The sequence below is a fragment of the Mustela erminea genome, chromosome 9, assembly GCF_009829155.1.
Source record: "Mustela erminea isolate mMusErm1 chromosome 9, mMusErm1.Pri, whole genome shotgun sequence".
Classification (NCBI taxonomy): domain Eukaryota; kingdom Metazoa; phylum Chordata; class Mammalia; order Carnivora; family Mustelidae; genus Mustela; species Mustela erminea.
Window position 1 is genome coordinate 54,064,650 of NC_045622.1, and position 25,541 is coordinate 54,090,190.

Sequence of the window (25,541 nt, forward strand, 5' to 3'; positions counted from 1 at the left end):
TCGTCTCAAAACACCCATATTTCCCCTTCCTCCCATTCTCTCAACAGGGTCAACACTACAACTTTTGGTTAAATCAGTTTAAATCAATATGTAACATTACAGCATCAAAAGCACATAATTACTATTTTGAGCTAAGCTACATAGTATACAATATTCACATCTTCCTTCTTTTAAGCTTGGTTCTTCCTGGAGTTAATAACTATCGTTCATGGGCGCCTGGGTGGCTCAGTGGGTTAAGCCGCTGCCTTCGGCTCAGGTCATGATCTCGGGGTCCCGGGATCGAGTCCTGCATCGGGCTCTCTGCTCAGCAGGGAGCCTGCTTCCTCCTCTCTCTCTCTGCCTGCCTCTCTGCCTACTTGTAATCTCTCTCTGTTAAATAAATAAATAAAATCTTTAAAAAAAAAAATAACTATCGTTCATTTGCTAAATTTATCGATGTATACCTCTCACTAATTCAGCCCCTGACTCCCTGAAAGCCCTCTTGATACAGTTAAATACATCAGATACTCTCTCCGTTTCAACTCCTCTTCAAGTCAGTCCACCTGCTCACTAGCCCAATTGAAAAGCTGACCTGCAAATTCCCTTCACCATCAGGCTGAGATCCCTTCTTTTCCTTAAATGATGTTTTTACTTGCTTTATTCCCTTGTATTAACAGAACACATCTTCCAGGAGCTCCCTAGAAAAGGCGCAGAGGTAGGTTTTTTTAGGGACTTCCATGTCTGAAAGTCTTTTCTCTAGTCTTACATTTGATTGGTCTGACAGATAGATAAATCTAGGTCATAGGAATGACTCCCGGTACGTCAAGGGCATGCCCCACTGTTTTGTAATTTTCAGTGTCGCCGTTGAGCAGTCAGACACTATAACTCCTATTCCTTTGTACATATTTATTCCCCTTTGTAAGCTTTCAGGATCTTCAGTTTACCTCCAGCATTTTGAAATATCACAGTTCTCAGCACTCGGTGGGCTCTTGTAATCTGAAATCAAGTCTTTCAATTATTGGATTTTTTCTCACACTCTTGGATGATTTTCCACACTGTTTTCTCTGTTTCTTTTCTGTACACACCTCTCTAGCCTCCTTGCGCTCAGAAGAAATAGATTTCTCAGTCTCTTGTGGAGGATGGAACATGTGAAAGTCCTTATAGGAGGAAAGAGTGCTCATTTTCCTGATGGTTGAATAAGACAGACACTCGAACAACCATCTTGGTACGATGAGGGCCACAACCCAGGGATGGCAGACAAGAGAGCTTCACCGAGCCTGAATTTTCTGAAGCTTTTATGGAACTGCCATTCCAGTCCTGGATTACTGATCGGATTTTTATGTGCAATAATAAAATTTTATCTGTTTAAGTCATTGTTAATTTGAGGTTTCCATTACATGCAGACAAACCCCAAACTGATACTCTTTCCCCAGACTGACGCTTGGAGAGTGACTTGACCAAGATTAGAGTGAGAAGGAGGAGAGCTAACTCAGGTCTTAAACCCAAGATTGATACATACATACCTCACTTGCCTGTGCTTTTGCATTACTGAGCTTCCCAGATACCACCAGCCTCCCCTCTCCCCAGACTGAAGGTTTGTGGCAATGCTATGTTAAGCAAGTCTGCTGGTACCATTTTTCTGATAGCATTTGCTCACTATGTGTCTCTGTGTCACACTTTGGTAATTCTTAACAGTATTTCAAACCTTTTCATTCCTACTATATTTGTTAGGGTGATGTGTGATCAGTGATTACAAATTGCTGAATGCTCAGATGATGGTTAGCATTTTTATCAATGAAGTTTTTAAATTAATACATTTTTTAGACATAATACTACTGCACAGTTAATAGACTACAGTAACGTAATTCCAAAAAAATTCATTTCACTTGCTTTATTATGCTATTTGCTTTGTTGTGGTGGCCTGGAACTGAATGGACAATATCTCTGAGGTATGCCTAAACTTTCAACTGCAATTGGCTTTCTTTAAGTTATACATTCTAGAACCAGATACACATACATGTCATAATTTAAGAATTGGGTACAATTACTATTTCAAGAAAAAATAATAGAATTCAGGTGTCAAGAGTTCTGATCCCTCTCTCACCAGAGGTAAGAATAAAATTTGTTTTATGAATTTTACTGAGCCAAATGATGGGGACAGATATGTTTTTAAAAAATCATGCAAAATATGATTATAAAGTTTTTCACCAAATTTGAATATAATGTTGGAAGTGATCTAATTTAAAATGTGGACTTTAAATAAATAAAAATAAAATGCAGACCTTAGTGTAGACATATAGCAAGTTACCCTACAGAACACTGAAGACATGTACCAACATATTAAGATACTTCTTATAGGGGCGCCTGGGTGGCTCAGTGGGTTAAAGCCTCTGCCTTCAGCTCAGGTCATGATCCCAGGACCCTGCGAGTCCTGTATAAGGCTCTCTGCTCGGCAGGGAGCCTGCTTCTCCATCTCTCTCTGCCTGCCTCTCTGCCTATTTGTGATCTCTGTCTGTCAAATAAATTTAAAAAAAAAATCTTAAAAACAAAAGATACTCCTTATAAAAACTTAAAAAAAAAAAGTGATTTCAAATATAAGGCCCAAGCTGAATGTCACTTACACACAGTAAAAGCCCAGTAAATATTTATTAAATGAATACCAGAACCATGGTTCTTGATTCATTTGCTAAAAAATATTTCCCAGCTGTTCCTCAACCTATAGTAACCATTTCCACATCTTTGTTCCTGATGTTTATATAATTCATCTATCACCTTCTCTTTCTTTTTATTTTTAAAGATTTTTTTAAAAGATTTTTTTTATTTATTTGAGAGACAGAGAGAGAGGGGGAGAGAGAAGTCACCTCTACAATGAGCACAGAGCTGGATGTAGGGCTTGATCTCATGACCTGAGCTGAAATGAAAAGTCCGATGCTTAACTAACTCAGCCACCCAGGCACCCCTATTTTTAAAGATTTTTTTTTTTTTAAAGATTTTATTTATTTATCTGACAGAGAGAGATCACAAGTAGGCAGAGAGGCAGGCAGAGAGAGAGAGAGGAGGAAGCAGGCTCCCTGCTGAGCAGAGAGCCCGATGCGGGACTCGATCCCAGGACTTAAAGATTTTTTAAAAAGATTTATTTATTTCAGAGAGAGAGCGTGTGTGTGGGTTGGGAGTGGATGGGGGAGAGGGTGAGGGTAAGCAGGCTTCCTGCTGAAAGGAAGACTCTGAGATTATGACCTGAGCCAAAATCAAGAATTGGTTGCTTAACCAACTGAGCCACCCCACCCAGGAGCCCCAAGATTTTTTAAAATTAGAGCATAACAAGCAAATAACTATATATCTACAACAGAGGCCTGACAATTGATATTATTTTTGCATTTTTTAGTAAAATAAAAACATTGCAAATAAAGTGAGCCTCCACTGTTCCCTACCACAACTACTTCCCCATTTTTGACAACAGTTAGGATGCTTTCAACTTTAAGTGACAGAAAACTCATATCAACTGATTTAAATAAGAAGAATGGAGACTAGTTCCAAAATTGGCTAACTCAGGAACTTGAGGACTTTATCCAGGACTCAGGTTTTCCCATCTTTCTATCCTGCCATCCTTAGAAAGTTGGTTTAGACCCATTCATGGTCATAAAATGGTTGCTACACATTCAGGTATCATTTCTGGAGACAACGTCTAGTAGACAATGATGGACTTATCTCCCAGGCCACTGGTCACACATCACATATATATATATTATACATAAATTTTTCATTAAAGTACAACATACAGATAAGTTCAAAACCACTGAATTTTCACAGAATTAATGCTCCCGTGAAACCAGTTCTGAGATCAAGAAATAGAATATTATCAACATCCTAGTCATGTCTGTCTTAGTGTATAAAACCACTCCCAGAAACACCCTTTCAAACTGGCCAGAATTGTGACAGATTTTATGTCAGAACCAATCACTGGTGAGTGGAATGGGAATACCATGGTTGGCAAAAAGCCAGTCGTGGTTTAGTCTCTGGCGCCCACCTTTCATATAGCAAATAAAAAGAAAGAGTAACAAAATTGAGCTTTGCTCATAAACAGGAAGCCCAGAATGGCTGTGGGTAGACAAGCAACTGTGTCTGCCACAGCATCTCCCACAAGTCACTAGCTTTATAAATTTGGTCAACACCTGTCTATATCACTTTTTACACTTTCAAAATTCAATGTCTATATAAGTAATAGTGAGCCATGCATCTCATTCAGCAACTTACTTTTCCCCCTCAATATTGTTTTTGGAGATTTTTTTTATGTTTTTGGATTTTTTTCCCCAATATCTACATATATACCTAATGCATTCCTTTGAAGTCTTAATTAGCATTCCATCTTACATATATTCCAAATTTGATCCCTCCCATTACTGATGAGCGATGTAGGCAGTTTTAATTTTTTCTATTTACTCAGTACAAATAATGATAAATTTATTATATTATTATCTTTATATGCCCTCCTATGAGCAAGTTTCTCTAGTATGTATGTACAGTCTCTAAGTATGTCCCCATTTTACTTGACTCTGCCAAAACATTGCTGCTGCTGCTGTTGATGCTAAAGAACAATGTGTGGCCTTGGAAGAAAACTTCTTGACCCACCTGTCTACACATCAATATAAGGGAGGTAATAACAGCATTCATCTCATACTGCTTTTGTGATGGCTGTGACAAATGCTGTAAGATACATACAATAGCAGTACCTGAAACACAGCAAAAGTTACTATAATTTTCCGAGTGATTACTATTGTCTATTGTTCTTATCAATCTTTATATTCCTAGAATAAAGTATAGGGCCTATTCATATTTGCTGTGGGTTTTTACTGTGTTCACTCAGCTAAGCTGGAACTGTTTCCCAGAATACCACTGCCTGTATGGATCCAGGCTAGAGCTGAACAAAAAGAAAATCTGCAAGTGGTTTGGAAGACAGAAGTGGAGCAGCGGCCATTACACTCTGAGGTTAGCAGTGGTCAGACACAGAAAGAAGCAGAAACAAGGCTGCCCACAGAGTCCATCTGGTCTTTGTCCTCCTGTTCTGCGTCTAGCTTTTGTTCCCAACTGCTGGCCTTGCTGACAAATCGTGACTCCAAGCCCACTACCAGATGCAGGGGCGACCGTCTTCCACAGATGTCTCCACCTGCTGTCCTTGGGGGTTCCACTGAGCAGCTGGACAGATCCTGCTTCCCACTTCCTGGCCCAAGTAGCCCACCTGCAATGAACTTCTCAAGCGCCGGTCAGTGACTTTTCTCTAATCCTCCAACTCCCCCTTTCGGACTCTTTTTCAGCTTCTCTCACAATTGTGTAATATCTTAGTCCTAGAAATAAATCCCTTATACCACTCAGTGATTCTGCTTTCCTGACTGAAATCTGACTGATGTAACACCCTTTCACGATTTTTCAACTGAGCTGTTTCTTTTTAACTATTGAACCAAAATTTTCTTTAAATAGTCTACATTGATTCCTTCCTTCCTTCCTTTCTTCCGTTTGCTATCTTGGTGCTAAAGTTTTCACTCACCAATTTATAAATGGAAACTTTTTATTGAATCCTGATTTTCTGGGGTTCTCCCATGATTTTCTGGACAAAAGCCTGAATCCTACCCCTCCCCAATTTAAGTATCCCATTCATTTTTAGACAAACTAATTTCTGATGTACTTCCTTATAAATGCTGTTCAATCTTCCTAGGGTTACAGTAATGTATAAGATCTTCTTTTAAAACAAAAAAAATTAATATTAATTTTTAATTCCAGCATAATTACCATACAGTGTTAGTTTTAGGTATACAATAGGATTCTACAATTCTGTACATTACTCAGTGCTCATCACAGTAAGTGTACTCCTTAATCTCCACCACCTTTTTCACCCATCCCCATACCTTATTAATCTCCTTCTTTTTTTTTTAATTTTTATTTTTTTATAAACATATAATGTATTTTTAGCCCCAGGGGTAAAGGTCTGTGAATCGCCAGGTTTACACACTACATAGCACTCACCACAGCACATCACCACCTCCACCATGTCCATAACTCCACCACCCTCTCCCAACCCTCCTCCCCCGCAGCAACCCTCAGTTTGTTCTGCGAGATACAATCTCTCTCTTAATGTCAAATAACTTCCACCAATCCCTGTTTGCCTACTGATTGTTATGGTTTTCTCACTATTTCCATTTTAAACCCAATCCATGTAATATATTTCTGGCATTGTCATTTGCAAAAACTTTTGGTTAGCCATCATGAGACCAAACTTTTCTATTTGATTATTGGCAGATAGTATCTGATAATAGCATATGGGAGAAAATAGACTTATGATACACTGTTAAGAGATTATTTAAAATTCAAAAACAATTTTAAAGGAAAATATTCTAAACAGAGCTATAACAAATCAGAGCAGCATAAGACACAGTTACACCGAGCATGTATGTATGCACATCCATTTATTTGGATCTTTTATGTGCTTTATCATTTTTATGTGTTCTGTTTTTATTGATAAAGATCTTTCACACTTTTTACTAAATATATTACTATGTAATTATATTGTGTTCATTTTCTATTTGGTTATTGCTGGTGTATAGAATCTACTTGATTTTCATTTTGATCTTACATCCAACAAATGTGCTAGTTTTCTAATTCTAATAGTTTGCAGATTTGCTCATGTTTTCTACATAACATTCCTTTCTGCAGAAGACAATTTTGTGCCTTTATTTCAAATACTTGTACCTCATCTCTTTTCTCCATATATTTAGACAGATCAAGACCTCAGGCATAATGTTCTGTTAACTGGCATCTTGATCTGCTTTCTGACTTTAATGGGAATAATAGTTTCACCATTACTCCTAGACCTTGCTATAGATTTGACAACCATTCTTTAGCATTTTGAGAAAATTCTTTTGTTTCTAATTTACCAAGAGTTTTAATAACCCCCAATACAATTTGAGGACATTTGAGACTTTACCATCACGTACCACATTTATTTTACATATACTGACTCATTTACTCCACACAGATATCCCTTGAAGTGGGTGCTGTTATTATCATCTCCATGCTACAGACAATAAAACATAGGGAAATCAAGTAATTTGTCTAAGGTCATATATTTAATCATTTTGATTACAACTTAAAAAAATACAACAAATTTATTAGCTTAAACAAATACCATTTATTAGCTCATTGTTTCTGGAGGTCAGAAGACCAGGTGCAGTGTGGATAAGTTCTCTGCTCAAGATCTAACAAGTCTGAAATCAAGATGCTGGCCAGTCTGGGGAAGAAGTTATAAAGAGCAGATACCAGGACAGTGGAAATCTTGAGTTCTGTTTCAATTTCTGTCTGTCACATATAATAAATAAGAATCTGAATGCAAACTCATGCCCTAGTTCCACAGCTATGCTCCTAATAAAAACCTATACTACTTTTCTATGTACTAAATTTACTGAATGCTTTTTCTGCATATGACATTTCTGTTAATCTGTTAATGAGTGAATCATGTGGAAGGCTTTTTCAATGTTTATTCATTATTCACAAATTCTCTCAAGTGTATCCAGTCTACTATTTATGAGGTTTTTCTGTTTTGTTTTTAAGAAAGAGATTTTTCCTTTTCAATATGACTTTCTAAAAAAAATCGACTTTTTTTGAGCCACAGTTGCCTATTTCTGTTTCATAAGCCCCCATTCTTGTTTTATGGATGCTACTTCCTCCTTTATCTTTGAAAATCCTGAATATATTCAAAAGCCTTTTTTTCCCCAAAGGTGTGCATTCTATTTTTCTGGCTTCTTTACCTCCTGAGTCCTTGAATTTCCCCTCTGGATTTTCTATTTCCAGGATATTTTGTAAAAGATTAGAACGTGAAAAAAGTCAACTGAAGAAGCCATAAACAGTTTAACCTTCAGTAAGTATAATCTTCCTAGATGGATAATAGATTGGGCAGTCCTTAAGAGTATTTATGGTGAACCTTATTTTTACTGTTTTCTAGGAGTTAAAATGTTTGGAACACAATAGAGAAAAGAGGATACTTTACTCAAAAGATATCTGGTGAACACAATGATTCTAAGAATCCTTGTTTTTAAAAAATATTATCTGATATTGCTCTATGTCTAAACATGTGTACACTCACGCATGCCCATGTGTGAAACTCATGACAATAAATCATGGTATTTATAAATTAATATTTGTAACTTTTTATTTAATTAGCTAAGGTTTGAGCAGATAAACACTATTTAATGTCCCTCCGAATGAATCTTGTCAAACAAATAGGTCCCTGATTCTAGCATATTTTTGCTTAGAAAAAGCACTGGGTCATTTATGCGTAACGTTATTTTCACTTGAAAAGTCAAAAAACTAAAATAGATATCCTGAGCAAAGTCATTTTTAAGTTGGTCCCAAAACTATAAAGTACTTTCCAGTCAATAATCAGTCCTTTACTTTTAACAACAAAATGGCTGTGGAGGAAAAACCACCTCAACCAGCCATAGTTCTTTCTTTGCTCAGACTGAATTGCCTTCCTAATTAATTCTACAGTGTGATCACAAGATAAGGACATGCCCTATAAAGAAATAAGTGATACTGAGTAAATGCCATGAAACAAGGTAGTTTTTGTTATTTCTTAAATTAAATAATAAGTTTAGATAATATGCTCACTTTCTTAGTCTGTATCTGTTCTATAAAACCACCTAGCATAAAGTCTATTCATATGCCAGACACTCAGTACTTTTGTGAGATTGAGTATAAACTAATTATTTATTTTAAAGAGAAAAAAAAATACTGTTATAATTGTTGATGTTGGTCATACTGTATTCCAAAGACTTAGAACACTGTCTGCCACACACTACACACTTACTAAACATCTGATGAATAAATAGGTGAGTGAGTTCATTTGCACACTTAGAATTCTGATACCATAAAGCTTGATTTTGAACTTGAACTTAATAGTACAAAACTGAGTTAAGTGTTTATTCCAAATTGCATACTAAAAAGACAGGTAGGCTCCCCCTAAATGATACAAAATGGGAAGTGGAATGTCTTACAATTCAATGTGACCAACCTGTAACCTCTTAGAATAGAATACTCCCTATCATTTCCCCTGAAAATCAGAGGGAAAATAACAGGCTATTTACTAAACTGCTTTTCAACTGAAGAGTCTCCCATTTTGTGATTTAAACAGAGACCACGATTAATTCAGAAACAAGAATATAATAAAATAAATTCTGTTTCTTGTGCAGAACAGTACTTAGCAAGTTCAATATTGGGAGGCCACTTCTAATAAGTAAATTTTTTAAGCCGGAATGACAAAATTATGCTACCGCACACTCAAAAACAAATATTTCCTGTATGGAATATCTTACAACATAAGTTGTCTCAATAAATTCATGCGTCATCTACACACTTAAAAGAGTTTTAGTACAGGTGTCAATCAAACTCCAAGAGACCTGCCACTTCTCATTAACTTACCAACCTTATATTTATACAAATTAAAATAATAAAATGCTTCAGTTGCTTATTGGTGTGTTTAATTAACTTAGTGCAGTAAATTTCTATAACTTACTACAGTTAACACTTCTAGGATTTCACCACTAGACTCTCCACATCATGAACCTGGGAGCCATCATTTACATTAATGAGAGTAACTAACAAGCAGCATGGGAAAAATTAATTCTTTTGTAAGTCTTTTAAAAAAGGTTTCCAATAATATAAATGAGTAGCACTCAAAATTCTAGGCATTATTAACATCAATATTTGCTCTAAAGGAAATAGGGAGAACTACTGCTGTAAATTTAAAACCAATCAAGAACTGGTATATAGAAATGATATGAATTAGGAGAAAAATTAATCACCCACATCAACCCAGTGTTAGTAATGAGAAAGAAAGAAGAAGCTGTATGTTAGAAACATGTATTCCAGGCTTAAAGGAAGTAGTTGTAAAAGAAAAGAATGTTTTATAGTAATAAAGATTCTGAAAGGAACAGTACAAAAGGATAGACAACACACTTTAAGAAAATTAAAGGCTAGCTATATAATTGTGAATAATTTTAATACAAAACAGAGGTAACTAAGAGATAATTTACTTAATTATCTAGCATAATAGAGATACAATAAACATCTATAGACCACTTACATATAAAAACTACTCAGGAATCTAGTATACAACCAAGAGTGAGGTTGTTGGGGAAGGTTTGTACAGTTGGAGCTCTACTATCACATTATCCTCTGAAATAGATAAACTAACTGAAATTTTCACAAAGGATGAGAGCTCCTTTTTCTCTAAATGTTCACCAAATTAGGTACTAAAACAGACATTCTATTTTTGCCAGGTTGCATCTCTTCTGGTGTGAATTTGAATTTTCCTGAGCTGAGTATCTTTTCTTATGTTATTGGACATTTAGTGCTTGTTCTTCTAGAATGGTTTCTTCACACACTAGATCCATATTCCTGTTGGGCTGATTGCTTCTTTTCTTATTGACAGTATAAAGGTTTTACTTATATATTCTAATACTGACCCTTGGTTAATCTACGTTGTAAAGAATAATTTCTGATATGTAGCTTGCCTTTTCATTCTTGCATATGTTTTCTTTTGTTTCAAACAAGTTTTTTTTTTTAATGAAAAAAATTTATGGATTTCTCATAATATGGTCTATGTGTTTCTGTGATTTAAGAGATCCTTTCCAAACTGAAAAGTAAGGACTTGACAAGTTTTTCATTTCTACTGGAATGAAGTAAGATCAAAAAGTTCAGGCAGGGGCGCCTGGGTGGCTCAGTGGGTTAAAGCCTCTGCCTTCGGCTCAGGTCATGATCCCAGCGTCCTGGGATCGAGCCCCGCATCAGGCTCTCTGCTCAGCAGGGAGCCTGCTTCCTCCTCTCTCTCTCTCTCCCTCTCTCTCTCTCTGCCTGCCTCTCTGCCCACTTGTGACCTCTGTCTGTCAAATAAATAAAATCTTTAAAAAAAAAAAAAGTTCAGGCAGATGGGAAAAGAAATCAATGCTTGTGACGACTGTGCACATTTATTCAGGGAACAAATATTTACTGAATGACCATATGCAATGGTAATGTTATATGAATTCTTTTATTCCTCACATTTCTCTAAAGCCATTGTCTTCATTTTCAGATGAGGATAGTGAGGTGAAATAAACTGAAATAAATGGATTCAAGGTGTGTTTAATGCCAAAGTTCTTTCAAAAGACTGAAATGGGAAGGCCATAACTTCTCCTTTCCTAAGTTTAGAATACAGTTTTTATTATTTAAATAGCAATATGGTTTATCCCTATTAATACACACAAAAGTGAATGTATATTTATGTCAAATTAGTCACATATTTATCATAACCAGTCTGTGATCCAAAACACTTTATAAAAGTATATTATTATGCCTTGAATTAATGTATATTGATACTAACCACGTACAGCTAATCAACTTTGAGAGTCATTCTTATTTTTACATAGACTGAAGACTAAAATATAAACTTTTACTTCTTTTATCTATGCCTAAAGAAAACTGCTGAGCAACTTCAAGTGAAGTCACTTACAATGCTAGGTGAAGACACTGGAAGCTTTGGTCATTGGACAGGTGTAATACCTCGTTGGTGTCAGTGTATGTGTTCATCTGCTGCATCTAGCCTCAGCTGGAACATCTCCTAATCTTCTTCTACACTCTGATGTTTAGGGCTCACCTCATGCATGCCTATGCTGGCCACCCCCAACTCAACCCCAGTCTGATCTCCAAGGTGGCCCTTAACACACTATACATGACTATCTTGCCTACTTACTGTCCATTCCTGATGCCAAGTCAACAGTGAATGATTTTACCTAATGCTGGCATCTTGAGGAGTAACCAATAATGGACTAGTTCTCAATACATGGTTTGACTGCTGTGATGTAATAAGCCTTTTATATTTTAACTCTTTGTGAATTAACTATATATGAGTTAGCTCTCATATCAATTTTTTTATTTCAAGGAATTAGAGAAGAAAAACACTATGAAAATGAATTAATCATTTAATTTGATTTAGAAGTTATGTTTGGTGATCTTATTAGTTATAAAAGAGGTATAAAAATACGGCAGCAAATAGAACTCTGGTTAAAAGAATGGCATAAATTAGTTTTCTAATGATACTATTATCCAGGACATAAATGTTATCCTTAGAAAATTGTCTAAAGAGGGACACCTGGGTGGTTCAGTGGGTTAAGTCTCCAACTCTTGGTTTTGATTCAGGTCATCATCTCAGGGTCTTGGGGTGGAGTCCTGCATCAGGCTTCCTGCTCAGCATGGAGTCTGCTTCTCCGCAACCCCCCCCCCCCCCCGCTCTTCTCCCTCCTCATGTTCAGTATCTCTCTCTTTCTCGGTTGCTCTCTCTCAAATAAACAAATAAAGCTTAAAAAAAAAAGAGAAAACTGTCTGAAGAACTATTATCATATGACGTTTTGGGAAGTTAAAATAAGTTCACATGTACCTAAAAATAATTTTCTTATTCTTTCCATGCATTTGCTTCTTCAGAAGAACAAAAGTCCACAAATCTCCTACTCCAAACTCTCTGGCTTGATACAGTTATCCCCGTATCCCTCATTATTTGTCTACTAAAAACATCTAACATGTAAGAACTAAAGAACACTGTTACTTTCAATGTAACACCAACAAAATAAAGTCTCATTTATTAGAGTAAATGATTCATTCATTCATATCAGAACCCAAAGCATCTATGCTGTCATATGATACATACTGACAGACTCCAAAAAGCCAATCCATGGGCTACCTGGAGTTCCCTGATGTTCTCTTGAGAAACACTGATTTTGCATATTTTAATAATGTAATGATCTTTACCCCATGACATCATGACATAGTCCATTATTAACTAAATATATTACCTTCCTCCACCAATCCTGCCAAACATTACACTGAGCCTCTATTCTGATTTGGGTACACTGCAAACCAGAAAAGCACTAAGTTCAAATAGGGGTCACATGTCAGAGTCATCTGGTTTTCTTTTTTATCCCGCTGTCCCATTATATTACTGTATTTTAATTTAGTTGGTTGCAGAAAGCTGAGATGACAATAATACTAGAGAAGACTTCCTCATCCAGATAATAACATCAGCACTATAAAAGCACACTTCATTAAAAACAACACACACAACAATATGCTTCCAAGTGTCAGCAATGAAATAGCTGCACAATTACTTTGGACTCATTTCCCACATTTCCCTTCTCTCAATGGAATGCCTAATCTTCACAAGGTGTTCATTTCCTGTCTCACCCAGCAACCACCTTCTGCATTTTTATTTTGTTGATCGCTCCTGCTTAAATTTCCATGGGGATTCCTCATTTTAAAACATGCTTTTTGCTCTCACTCCTGAACACAACCCCATCAGCACTGCTGCCTGTGCCTTGGATTACAACAGGCACTGAAGTTAATAGCTTGCCATGGTCCTAAGGGACCATATGAAATAATGATTGTCCTGGCCAGAGCATCTAGAGTTAAAACTATAGGCCTACAGTGTGGAGTGTCAGATTACCTAATAGCATTTGCAAAAACTGAACATCCCTTTTGCTCTCCTAATTCAATTCAAGAAATATTTATTGAGTGTCTACACAATACAAGGCTCTCTGCAAGGCAATGGGGTAAGTTTGATGCCAAGTAAGACACACTGAAAATATTCTGGATAAGAAGAGGACAGACAGGGGTGCCTGGGTGGCTCAGTGGGTTAAGCTTCTGCCTTCAGCTCAGGTCATGATCTCAGGGTCCTGGGATGGAGCCCCACATCAGGCTCTCTACTCAGCAAGGAGCCTGCCTCCTCCTCTCTTTCTGTCTGCCTCTCAGATTACTTGTGATTTCTCTCTCTCTCTCTGTCAAATAAATAAATAAAATCTTTAAAAAAAAAAAAAAAAGGACAGACAACTCTAGCACATGACTTGCATCACTGAAGTGTTGTTAAATGAAAAGAGTATACATAAACTTACTTCATTCTGAGATATTACTCAGACAGTAGGATTAAGGAAGGCTATGAGAGCACGTCAAATGATGGGAAATCAAGAAAGAGTTGATGAGAAAAGTTTTAGGTAAAAAGAGTAGGGTTTTATGTACAACAATTCCAGTCATTCCAGATAAGCAGAATAGCACAAAGAGTATCAAGGTGAAAAATAATGTAATATATCTGAAAACCAACAGTTAGACTGAAGCACTGGTTATGAACTAAGAGGGAACTGGGATAAGACCAAAAAAGTAAAGTAGCAGGCCAGGCTGGCAACCAATTTTTTTTTTTTAACATGATCTATTTTCCTTCAGCACTCAGTAAACTGATACCTTATTTTACATTTATTTATTTATTTCCAGTCTTCCAAACTGATACCTTCTAAGATACAGACACTTGCTTGACTCATTAGTAGAGAATAGGCACTAACCTCCCTGCAGAGTTGAAGTCAGAGCCAAGTCTTCAGACCTGGAAGTTTTTCCCCTGCACTCTGGGAAACCTCATTAGTCCTTTGCATTTTTCACCACTGAAAAAAATTATGTACCTCGTGGCATTGTCATAAAAGAAAACCTAATGCTATGCCATGGCGTTGCATTTTCGATTTTCCTTAACTTTTCCTTATGTCCACCTTTCCTTGTAGCATCTACATTTAATAAAAAAGTTACATGGCTGCCTGGAATTCCTGTTGCAAAGCTCAATGTATACACAAGAGTAGCTGCAGATTTTACTAAGCATCTTCTGTGTGACAAGCACTGTGCTTCATTTACTCCTCATAATAACCTAGTGGCATAGGTATGTATTGTATCAGGCTAACGAAGACTCAGAGAGGACATTTCTACAGCTGCTCAGTGATAAGAGGTCTGAAGCCCATGTAATTCCAAAGCTTTAAATAATTGGAAATAAAAAACAAAACAAACCCTACCAAATTTTAATCAGTTGAGGCAAGAGAGAAGGAAAGGCATCTTACACTGCACCTTTTAGAGGAAAAACAAATGTCAAGTGAGCCAACTGATAAATGGGATTTAAATAATTAACATTTTCCATGAGAACTTAACAGCGTGACTTAACGTACAAGAATTCACATCATGGCATTTTCATCAGAGATTTCCCTAAATCAGGAGAAGCAGTATTTCAGTCTCATATACAGTCCCTTCTTGATAAACACACTTCTTCCATCTCCCAAGTGTTTGCTTAAAAGTACTACATTTATAGTTAGCATATGATCTTCTGGGCTTGCTTTCCTCAATGGGCCATATTAAAGTGAATTCTTAGTTAATTTGTTACATGACCTTGCTTAATCTCAGCCTGTTTCTCTATGTGTGAACTGAAGAGTTAAATCATACAACCTAATAATACGCTGGTTCTAAAACACAATAAATCTGTAATTCTGCATAGATATAAACATTTTTTTTTCCATCTTCTATTCATTCCATGGTGTTCCCTTAGGTAGTTATAATGGAGCTAGACTACAGACATTTGGGAAAGTTTTCATACTAACAGATTTTTATTCCTGGGTCATATTCCTGTAATCAAGTGGAAAATCTGAAAGAATGGTTTCATTCATTTCAGTAATATTAGTCACCTTGAAAAATATTTGTTTGATTATACTTTTAAGTTATACATTAAGGAAAAAATTTAAAAACAAAAAACAAAAAACACCAAAGCATGTGGTCTACCCAACTGCCTGAAGTCATCACATTCATTGTTCAATTTAAAGGTCTGAGATCCAGGGTACTGAGTGTTCTAAATGCCAGCATCTGAGCAACAACCTATAATAAAATGAAGATGAAAGGTTATAAAGAATGTTCTAATTTATAGGATAAACAGTAGAAGAGTTGAAAATTAAAGCCATAGCACTGAAGCCTAAGCATGATGTGAAAATCTCTACTTCTGGAAGGAGGCCATCGGATTTAATTGGATGCTATGAAAGCAAACAGATGCTAATTTAGTGAAAACAGCAACCCATTTCTGAAGGGTCTGCATTAAAACAGCTTGATTAACAAACAGAAGCTGAGGAGTCTTATAGGAAGGAGTCTATAATTCTTAATATAAGATGTGTCAGCAGGTGGTTAAGTATGTCTAAAGCAGGTAATAATAAAAATGAAGAGTCAGAAGTACAGCAGTCTGAAAACATTTATGTTTTTAATATAAGTTTTATACCAACAAAAACTCAGGTGCTGGTCACTATTACTATAGAGAATTTCCTTCTTTGCAAGCAATGTTCATGGTATCCTAACTGCTTCAAGGAGATGCCATTAGAAAAATTCTCATTCATTTATTCAACAAGTCAGTGTTGCCAGGCCAAAAAGTAGGCTGAAGGAATACAGAAATAGGGAATTGCTCAGCTCATGGCCACTCTGAAAACGCCTGTTTCCTCCTTCCTGGCAAAATGCAATCAAGTTATGCTGAAAGGGGAGCTCCATAAACATGCCACAGACATGCCCCGGTGGCTGCTAGAAAAAGAAAAGTCTCTAGTCACAAGACTGGAACATGTCTGGCGAGTCCTTATATGTAGGTATACATGACTGCCTTGTGCATTCAGTCACAGAAAAGGTGTTAGATCGTTCAAACAGACCATTCCTTCTCTCATGAGCATCAGAACCACAGGCAATGACTATGATCTGGGTCCAATATTAGCTGTTTTCGAACACATCACACTTTCTTTATATACTCTAAAACTTCTGTCTCTGTAAGAAATCAGAATCAGCCAGGTAAAAAAGGCATCTCCTAGGGTTCACTCAGGATCTTCCACAGGAATAAACATAAGAACAAAACAATGAAGGAAATGGGAAAAGCAGCATTTACATGTCTCTAGGTTCCAATGATTCCATTATAGAAAAACAGCTAAGCATCTTTTAGTGATTTGGATTCATAAAAGCCTTGTCATGAACAGGTCAGGAAGTTTCAAGAGTGCCTGCCAATTACACCACTCCTTCTGAGAGTAAAACAACCAACTTAAGGTGTTGTTTGAGGGCTTGAAAAAGCCATATGCTCCGACCAGCTATGTCCTAGCTCAATGATCGTTTCAGTAATCCATCCGGAATGTATCATCTAGCAAACAGTTAAGTAGCGCAGTAACAATGACTAATACATTTCATTTCAAAAATCACTTTAAAACCCACTTTTCAGTCTTCAGTGAAAGAAGACATAAAGGGTAAAAGAACACTGTGGCTGGACTCTGGTTACATTCCTTCGTGTTTTGTGGTCTGAGCCTCAAAATGAACGCAGCACAGATTTCAGAGTTTCCCTTTACAGTGTGCAGGTGCACGAGTGATGGTTTAGGCAAGGCATCAGTCCAAACCTGTGTTTCAAACAGGCCAGACAAAGCAAAGATCTAGTCTCCACCCACGCGCACAGCAGAACTGGCCAAATAGGTCTCTGAACTCTTCTGTTCATGTGCCAATAGACAGATGAAGCAGGTAATCAGACAGGGCAGAGGTTGAGGATTCCTAGGCCCATTACAACAAGTGTAACGCATCCGATGAGTCATTCAATTCCATCTCCCATGAAGACCTGATTCCGTCTAATAACCTGGAAAGGCTTTCATCAACACCGACAAACTCAGGAGAAAAGAAAACCAGGTCTCTGCTTTCAGTGATCCAGGCTAAGTATAACTGAGAGACTGATTTAATCAACAAGCATAAGCAATAAATTAACATTTATATATCTACATGAACATCAATGTTGTTCCAAAAAGGATACAAAGTGCTTTACTAAACTGCACAGAGCCACCTAAAATAACTGATAGTTTATAAACTCTGAGATAGCATCTATTGCGAACTGCAGCATTTATTTATGTACCACTAAGAAAAGATAAGTGTTCTCATAATATGGCATGCCATTAATTTTAAGAGGCACCCCATTTTTAGCAATATCAAAATGTCAAAAAGTACTTATATTAGAATCAATAAAATACAATATATGTTTCAGTAAAGGGGGAAGATAGCAGTAAAATACAAAAATGCAATTCCTGTGTTTCTTGTGGCTGCCAAAGAAACACCTAAATCAAGCTGGCCTCCCAAACTAGTTAGGAAAATAAATTAATTGATAAATTACTGCTACTACTCACACTGTGGCATAGTATTGGGAGTTGCCCACATGTTAAGCTGCTCCTTCATAAATTAAAGTGTGTAGCTGTCCTGGAGAGAGAGAATCATTTTGAGGGACAGCTTTCCTTCAAGCTCCCCAACTGCTTTTCCTACATAGCTAATATTTTAAGTCAGATAACCATGTACAAAATTGATTAAAAAACCCAGAGTTTTAAAGTTTGTTTAATATGGAAGCTAGAGAATATTAGGAGGGTGACCATTCTCAAAACTACAAGGTGATCTTCTGTGGTCATGCTTAATTAAAATCATGGGTCCCTTCATCCCTTGTAAGTAATGTTTTCCTTCATTAAACAAACAAATGGAATGATGGCAGCAAAAACAGGGGAGGAGGTAGATCTAAGGACTTGTCCCTCCAGAGAAATTTTTTTTTTTTTTTTTTAAAGCAACAGCTGTTAGACAACTTTACTAGAACTCTGGAAAAAGTCAAAAGTGTACAAACAATAGGCTGAACACTGAATCAAGAACAAGGAAACTCAAAATCAAGAGGAAAGCTTCACAGAACTTCTACTCACACCATCTGTAACTCCCTCTCCAGCTCAGGAGTGATCCTGAAGAAAGGAGTCTGCCACTGTGCGGCCTTGACCCCAAGTGCATAACGGAGCCAAGCAGACTTTATTCTAAAAAAATCTGTCTGTCCTAACTTGTCTAGGGGCTACTTGAAGTACTAACAAGGCGCTTGCCTCAGCTTTGCCTAGTCAAAACTACTTACTCAGAAGTGAAAAGCAGGGGACACTGTTCAAGATATAAGGCAAAATCCGACAGTCTCCTTGTATGGAAGATCAAGGCTGAGACATACAAAAGACTGTCTAAAGCCTGGGAGATAAATTTGCAGAGAGTTTCTTTGAAAAATCAGTGTTTTCAAAAATGCCCATATATAATTGAGGAAGATAGAAGTTACCTACATGCCCATAATAGGACGCATACTCAGGGGCGCCTGGGTGGCTCAGTGGGTTAAGCAGCTGCCTTCGGCTCAGGTCATGATCTCGGGGTTCTGGGATCGAGTCCCGCATCGAGCTCTCTGCTCAGCACGGAGCCTGCTTCCTCCTCTCTCTCTCTCTGCCTGCCTCTCTGCCTACTTGTGATCTCTCTGTGTCAAATAAATAAATAAAATCTTAAAAAAAAAAATAGGACGCATACTCAGAAAAGACCTGAGAAGGCCCTAGGCTTTCACCTCTGGCTGATTGCTAGGCTTACTGAAAGCAAGAAGTGAAGGCTTCATGTTGAAATGAAAGGATACCAGACAAACTCAAAGCTGTACAAAGAAATAGAGATCTCCAGAAAGGTAACTCACAGGTGAATGAAAAAGACAGTATTATGGGCACACAGTGTATAAAGATGTAACTTCTGACAAAAACAACATAAAGGTGGGAGGACTGAGATAGAGAGGGGTGAGTTTTGTATACTATTAAAGCTAAGTTGTTATCAATTCAAACTTGACTATTATAAATACAGGATATTAGCTGTAATCCCCAGGGTAATGAGTAAGAAAATATCTTTAAAATATACTGAAAAGGAAGTGGTATACCAAATTAGAAATGTGTACTGAATCAAAAAGGTGGGGGGCAGTAATAGAAAAAAATGAAGCAAAAAAGGTATAAGAAATACAGAAAACAAATAGCAAAATGAAAGCAAATAGTCCTTCCATACAAATAATTATATTAAATGTAAATAGATTAAACTCGGGGCGCCTGGGTGGCTCAGTGGGTTAAAGCCTCTGCCTTCGGCTCAGGTCATGATCCCAGGGTCCTGGGATCGAGCCCCACATCGGGCTCTCTGCTCCACGGAAAGCCTGCTTCCTCCTCTCTCTGCCTGCCTCCCTGCCTACTTGTGATCTCTCTCTCTCTGTCAAATAAATAAAATCTTTAAAAAAAAAATCTTAAAAAAAAATAAATAGATTAAACTCACCAATCAAAAGACAGAGATTTGGAGAACTGATAAAAAAACATAATCCAACTATATGCTCTTTATAAGAGATTCATTTTAGATCAAACATACAAATAGGTTCAAAGTGAAAAGATGGAAAAGATGTTCCATGCGTATAGTAATCAAGGGAAAGTTGATGTGGCTATACTAATAGCAGACAAAACAATCTTTAAGTCAAAATTGTTACAAAAAGCAAGAAAGATTGGGGCATCTGGGTGGCTCAGTTGGTTAAGTGTCTGCCTTTGGCTTAGGTGGTGATCCTGGTCTGGGAGTTCTGGGATGAAGAGCCCCAGGCAGGCTCTCTCCTCAGCAGGGAGTTTGCTTGCCCCTCCCCTCTGCCCCTCCCTCCTGCTCATGCTTTCTCTCTTTCTCAAATAAATAAAATCTTTAAAAAAAAAAAAAAGGAAAATAGGTCAATGAAAGGGTCTATTCATCAAGAAGAAATAACAACTAAAAACAGAAGCACCAAACAAAAGAACCCCAAAATATATGAAGCAAACATTAACAGAAATGAAGAAACAGTCCTACAATAATAGTTCAAGAGTGTATTTAATACTATACTTTCAATAATGGATAAAAATATCTAGAGAAAAGATCCATGAAGATATAGAGGACCTGACAATACTATAAAACCAACTAGACCTAACAGATATATATATATATAGAACACTGCATCTAACAACAGTAGAATACAGTCTTCTCAAATGCATGTGGAACATTCTCTAAGATAGATCATATGTTAGGCCACAAAACAGTCATAAAAATGTTAAAATACTGAAATCATAAATTATTTTCTCCATCACAATGGAATGAAACTAGATATCAATAAATAAAGAAAACAAAAAAATTCAAATGTATGAGAAAATTAAATTCTCTTAAACAACCAATGGGTCAATGAAGGGAATTAGAAAGTACTCTGAGATGAATGAAAATAAAAATACAACATACTAAATTAATAGGATGTGGGAATTTATAGAATTAAACACTGACATTAAAAAAAGAAAGGTCTTGGGGTACCTAGGTGGCTCAGTCGGCTGGGCACCTGACTCTTGCTTTCTGTTCATGATTTCAGGGGTGGTGGGATTGTGGGACTGAGCCCCACGTCAGGCTTTGTAGTCAGCGTGGAGTCTGCTTGTCCCTCTCCCTCCCCTTCCTCTCCCTTCACACCTCTCCCTCAGCTCATGCCTGGGCACTCTCTCTCTCTCCCAAATCAATCAATCAATCAATCAATCAATCAATCAATATCTTCAAAAAAGGGAAAGATCTTACGTCAGTGTAACCTAAACTTTACATCTATAGAAGCAGAAAACAAAAGCCAAAGCTAGCAGAATGAGGGAAATAAGAGGTTAGAGTGGAGATAAAATAGAGAATAAAAAAGCAGTAGAGAGAATCAATGAATGACAGATGAGACTGAGAGCAGCTTATTAGTCACATATACTCATAGCCTAGGGGAGGAGAACACTACATGGAATGCAGGGTTACATGGGGTTACATACAGAAAGACTGTGAACAACCAGGGTCTGTGGGAGACAGACTTTTTTTGTATTAAAAGGAGGCAGTGCTGACTGGTCCTTGTGGGAAGATGTAATTGGTTTCTTTCCACAATTTCCCAGCTGGCAAGGAACTGAAATCTACCACTGAGGAATTAGAAGAAACTACACCTAGGTCCCTAAATAAGGAAGAGTCTTATTTAGATAAGGGACCTTTATCCACAGGAGCAGCAAAGGGAGGGGATATTCTAGGCCTTCCAGGTTTCACCAGGTGTCAAGGCAGCACATAATATATACCTTAGTTTTAGGCCTTAAACTCTAACAACCACCAGAGAATGGGAAGAAAATACTTACAAATAATGTAATGATAAGGATCTAGTATCAGAATACATAAAGAAGTCTTACTATTCAACAATTAAAAAAAAAAAAAAGAATGATCCAATTGAAAAATGGGCAGAAGACTTGGACAGATATTTCTCCAAAGAAAATAAACAAATGGCAGCAAGGACATGAAAAGATGCTTAACATTATTAGTCATTAAGGAAATACAAATGAAAATTACAATGATATACTACTTCACACCGGAAATGTAAACTGGTGTGGCTGCTGTGGAAAACAATTTGGAGGTTCCTCAAAGAGTTAAACATAGAATTACCATATGACCCAGCAATTCTACTCCAAGATGTATATTCAAAAGAACTAAAGGTGGATACTCATATATGTGTACATGAATGCTCATACAGCACTAGTCACAACTGCCAAAGGTGGATATGACCCAAATGTTTGTCAACAGATAAATGGATGAACAAAATGTGGTATTACATTCAATGGAATATTATTCGGCTGTAAATGTGAACAAAGTACTGATTCTGCTACAACATGGATACCCCTGAAAACACAAGCTAAGTGAACGAAACCTTAAACAAAAGATCACATCTTATATGATTCCATTTATATGGAATATCGAGAATAGATAAAGCTACATAGACAGAAAGCAGATGGGTCACTACCAGGGGTTGGGGGAAGGGGGCACTGGGTGGGGGAAGAATAGGGAGCGACTGCTTAAGAGTACAGGGTTTTCTTTTGAGGTCATGAATTGTTCTGGAACCAGACAGAGGTGGTGGTTGCACAACACTGCAAACACATTAAATGCCACTGAATTGTACACTTTAAAAAAGTTAATCTTATGTGAATTTCACACCACTTTTTAGAAAGAGAAAAGAAAACACATCAATGTCCCCTTCTGTAATACATATCTGTTTCAGGATCTCTTTATGTTTCTGAAACTGAAAAAAAATACTTCAGCTATCAACTAATCAGTGGATTTAAAAGGCACTGACTTAAACTAAACTAAACCCGTGTTCCCTGCCCTCTATCTATAAGCCAAGGGTCACTGTCCTACCAGATACAGCACTAAATTCTTCCATTTGGTGCCTACCTTTCCTGCCTCTCCTCTTGCAGTTTCCTAAATATAGTGGAGGATATTTCATTTTTTCATTACTATGAATACAATAGTCTCTCAATCTAGAACAGCAGTTCTCATCCCCAACTGCACATTAAAATCACTTCAGGAGCTTTAAAACAAAACAAAACAAAACAAAAAAACCTCATGTCTGGGCCCTGTTAACTGAATCAGAATTTCTGGGGAAGAAGCCAGGAATCTGGGGGTCAGAAGCTCATTCTTAAAGGCTCCCCAGATGACAATAATGCTCAGCCAGTGTTGAGAATAACTGACCTAGAATCATCTATATCCACTTCCCTTTAGCCAAGTGTAGTGTTTTCTAAACTCCATCATGCACATAACAGTTTTGGAAAGTTGTCTTTTTCTAGAAATGTAGCCAATTGCATTGAATTTCAAATTGATAGGCATAATGTTGTTCCTAAGATCTTATCTTTTAATGTCTATATATCTGTAGTGACATCTTCCCCCCCTTTACTTATACTAGTTGTTTTGCCTGTCTCCTCTTTCTAAGGGTTTATCCATTTTCCAGTTGTTTCAAAGACTAGAACTTTTTTTTTTTTTTTAAATAAAGATTTTTACTTATTTATATGCCAGAGAGAGAGGAAGAGAGCGCACAAGCAGGGAGAGAGGCAGGCAGAGGGAGAAGCAGGATCCCTGCCAAGCAAGGAGCTGATGCAGGACTCGATCCCAGGAACCTGGGATCATGACCTGAGCTAAAGGCAGACACTTAACCAACTGAGCCGCCCAGGCGTCCCAAAGGCTAGATGTTTTGCCTGTAATTTTTTCTCATTGTTCAGTTGTCCATCCAATTTCTGTTCTTACCCTTCTTTCCTTCCTTCTAACTTCTTAGGGTTTAATGAACTCTTCTTTCTCTGGGGATTTCAAAAGGAGACTTAGATGAATGATTTCTAAATCTTTTTTCCTAATGCACACTTTTAAGGAAATAAATTTCCTTCTGGAAACAGATTTAGCTTTACCTTACAAGCTTTTATATGCTATATTCTCTTATCATTTAGTTTAAAACAATTTCAAACTTCCTTTATGTAGTTCCTTCTTTGGCCTATAGGTTTTACAGAAGTACATTGTTTAATACCTACACGTTTGGGGATTTTATTATTGATTTCTATTAATTTCCACCATGGTCACTAAACATACTGTAAATTACTTCAATCTCTTGAAATTTGTTGAGGCCCAGCATAATCAATTTTGGTAAATGTCACATGAATACTTGGAAAAGAATGTACTTCTTGTTATATGCAACTAATGAATTATTGAATACTACATTAAAACCGAACGATGTACTATATATATGTTTGGCTATCTGAACATTATAATAATAAAAGAAAAAGAATGTACGTTCTATAGCCATTGGTGCAATATTCTTTACCCATAACTCAGGTCTAGTTCATTGCACTGCTCAAGTCTTTTAGATTCTGATTGTTTTATCTACTTTTTCTAATAATTAGTAAAAAAAAAAAAATACTTTTTTTTAAAGATTTTATTTATTGGACAGACAGAGATCACAAGTAGGCAGAAAGGCAGGCAGAGAGAGAGGAGGGGAAGCAGGCTCCCTGCTGAGCAGTTAGCCCAAAGCGGGGCTCGAACTCAGGACCCTGGGATCATGACCTGAACTGAAAGCAGAGGCTTCAACCCACTGAGCCACCCAGGCGCCCCTAAGTGTAGTTGTTTATTCCGGCTGACTATCCTTATTTTTAAATAGTATATTAATGACATTTACATTTAATGTAACTCGAGAACATGTCTGAGTTCATAAAGTACAAATTCACTATTTGTACCACTTACTTAATGTTCATTTTCCTTTCTTTTCTTGCCTTGTTTTGGATTAATAAAGTATTCAAAAATTTTTTCCATTTATATCATCTATTAATTTTTTGCTTATACCCAACAATTCTTTTAATAGTTATGAGATTATGACATACATCCTTGATTAGTAGTTTATTATAAAGCAGTATCTTTACCCATTTCCAGACAATGCTAGGATCTTAGACTACTTTAACTCCATTTCCACTTCGCAACTTTTGTGTTAGTCATGCATTATAATTCCACATATGTATTATGTGTATGTATTTCATATTTTATGACCCTACCATTTGTTTTCTAGTCAAAATTAATTTAGATATACTCATACTTACGCCTTTTTTTTTTTTAAGATTTCGTTTATTTGTCAGACAGAGTGCACAAGCAGGAGTGGCAGGCAGAGGGAGAAGCAGGCTCCCCACTGAGCAAGGAGCCCAAAGTGGGACTTGATCCCAGGACCCTGGGATCATAACCTGAGTCAAAGGCAGATGCTTAACTGACTGAGCCACTCAGGCATTGCACATACTTACCCTACTGTTTTTTTTCCTTCCTCAAATATTTCCATGTTTCTGTGCTATGTTTATTTTTATTCTGTGTTTAGTATTTCCCTTAGCATGGGTCTGCTGGGATGCACCTTCTCAGTTTTGATGGTCTGAAATGTCTTTTATTTTGCCTTTAATTTGAAGGATATATTTACTGAGTATAGAATTCTAAGTTGGCAGTACTGTTTTATAGCACTTTTAAAAAAAAAGATTTATTTATTTAAGGGGGAGTGGGAAGTGGCACAG

General features: G+C 36.9%; 1 protein-coding gene across 4 annotated transcripts in view; it reads right to left on the reverse strand.

Moving 5' to 3' along the window:
- The window catches only part of UVRAG (UV radiation resistance associated), a 298,599-nt gene that overhangs the window by 88,436 nt on the left and 184,622 nt on the right, over positions 1-25,541 (reverse strand). The window lies entirely within an intron of this gene.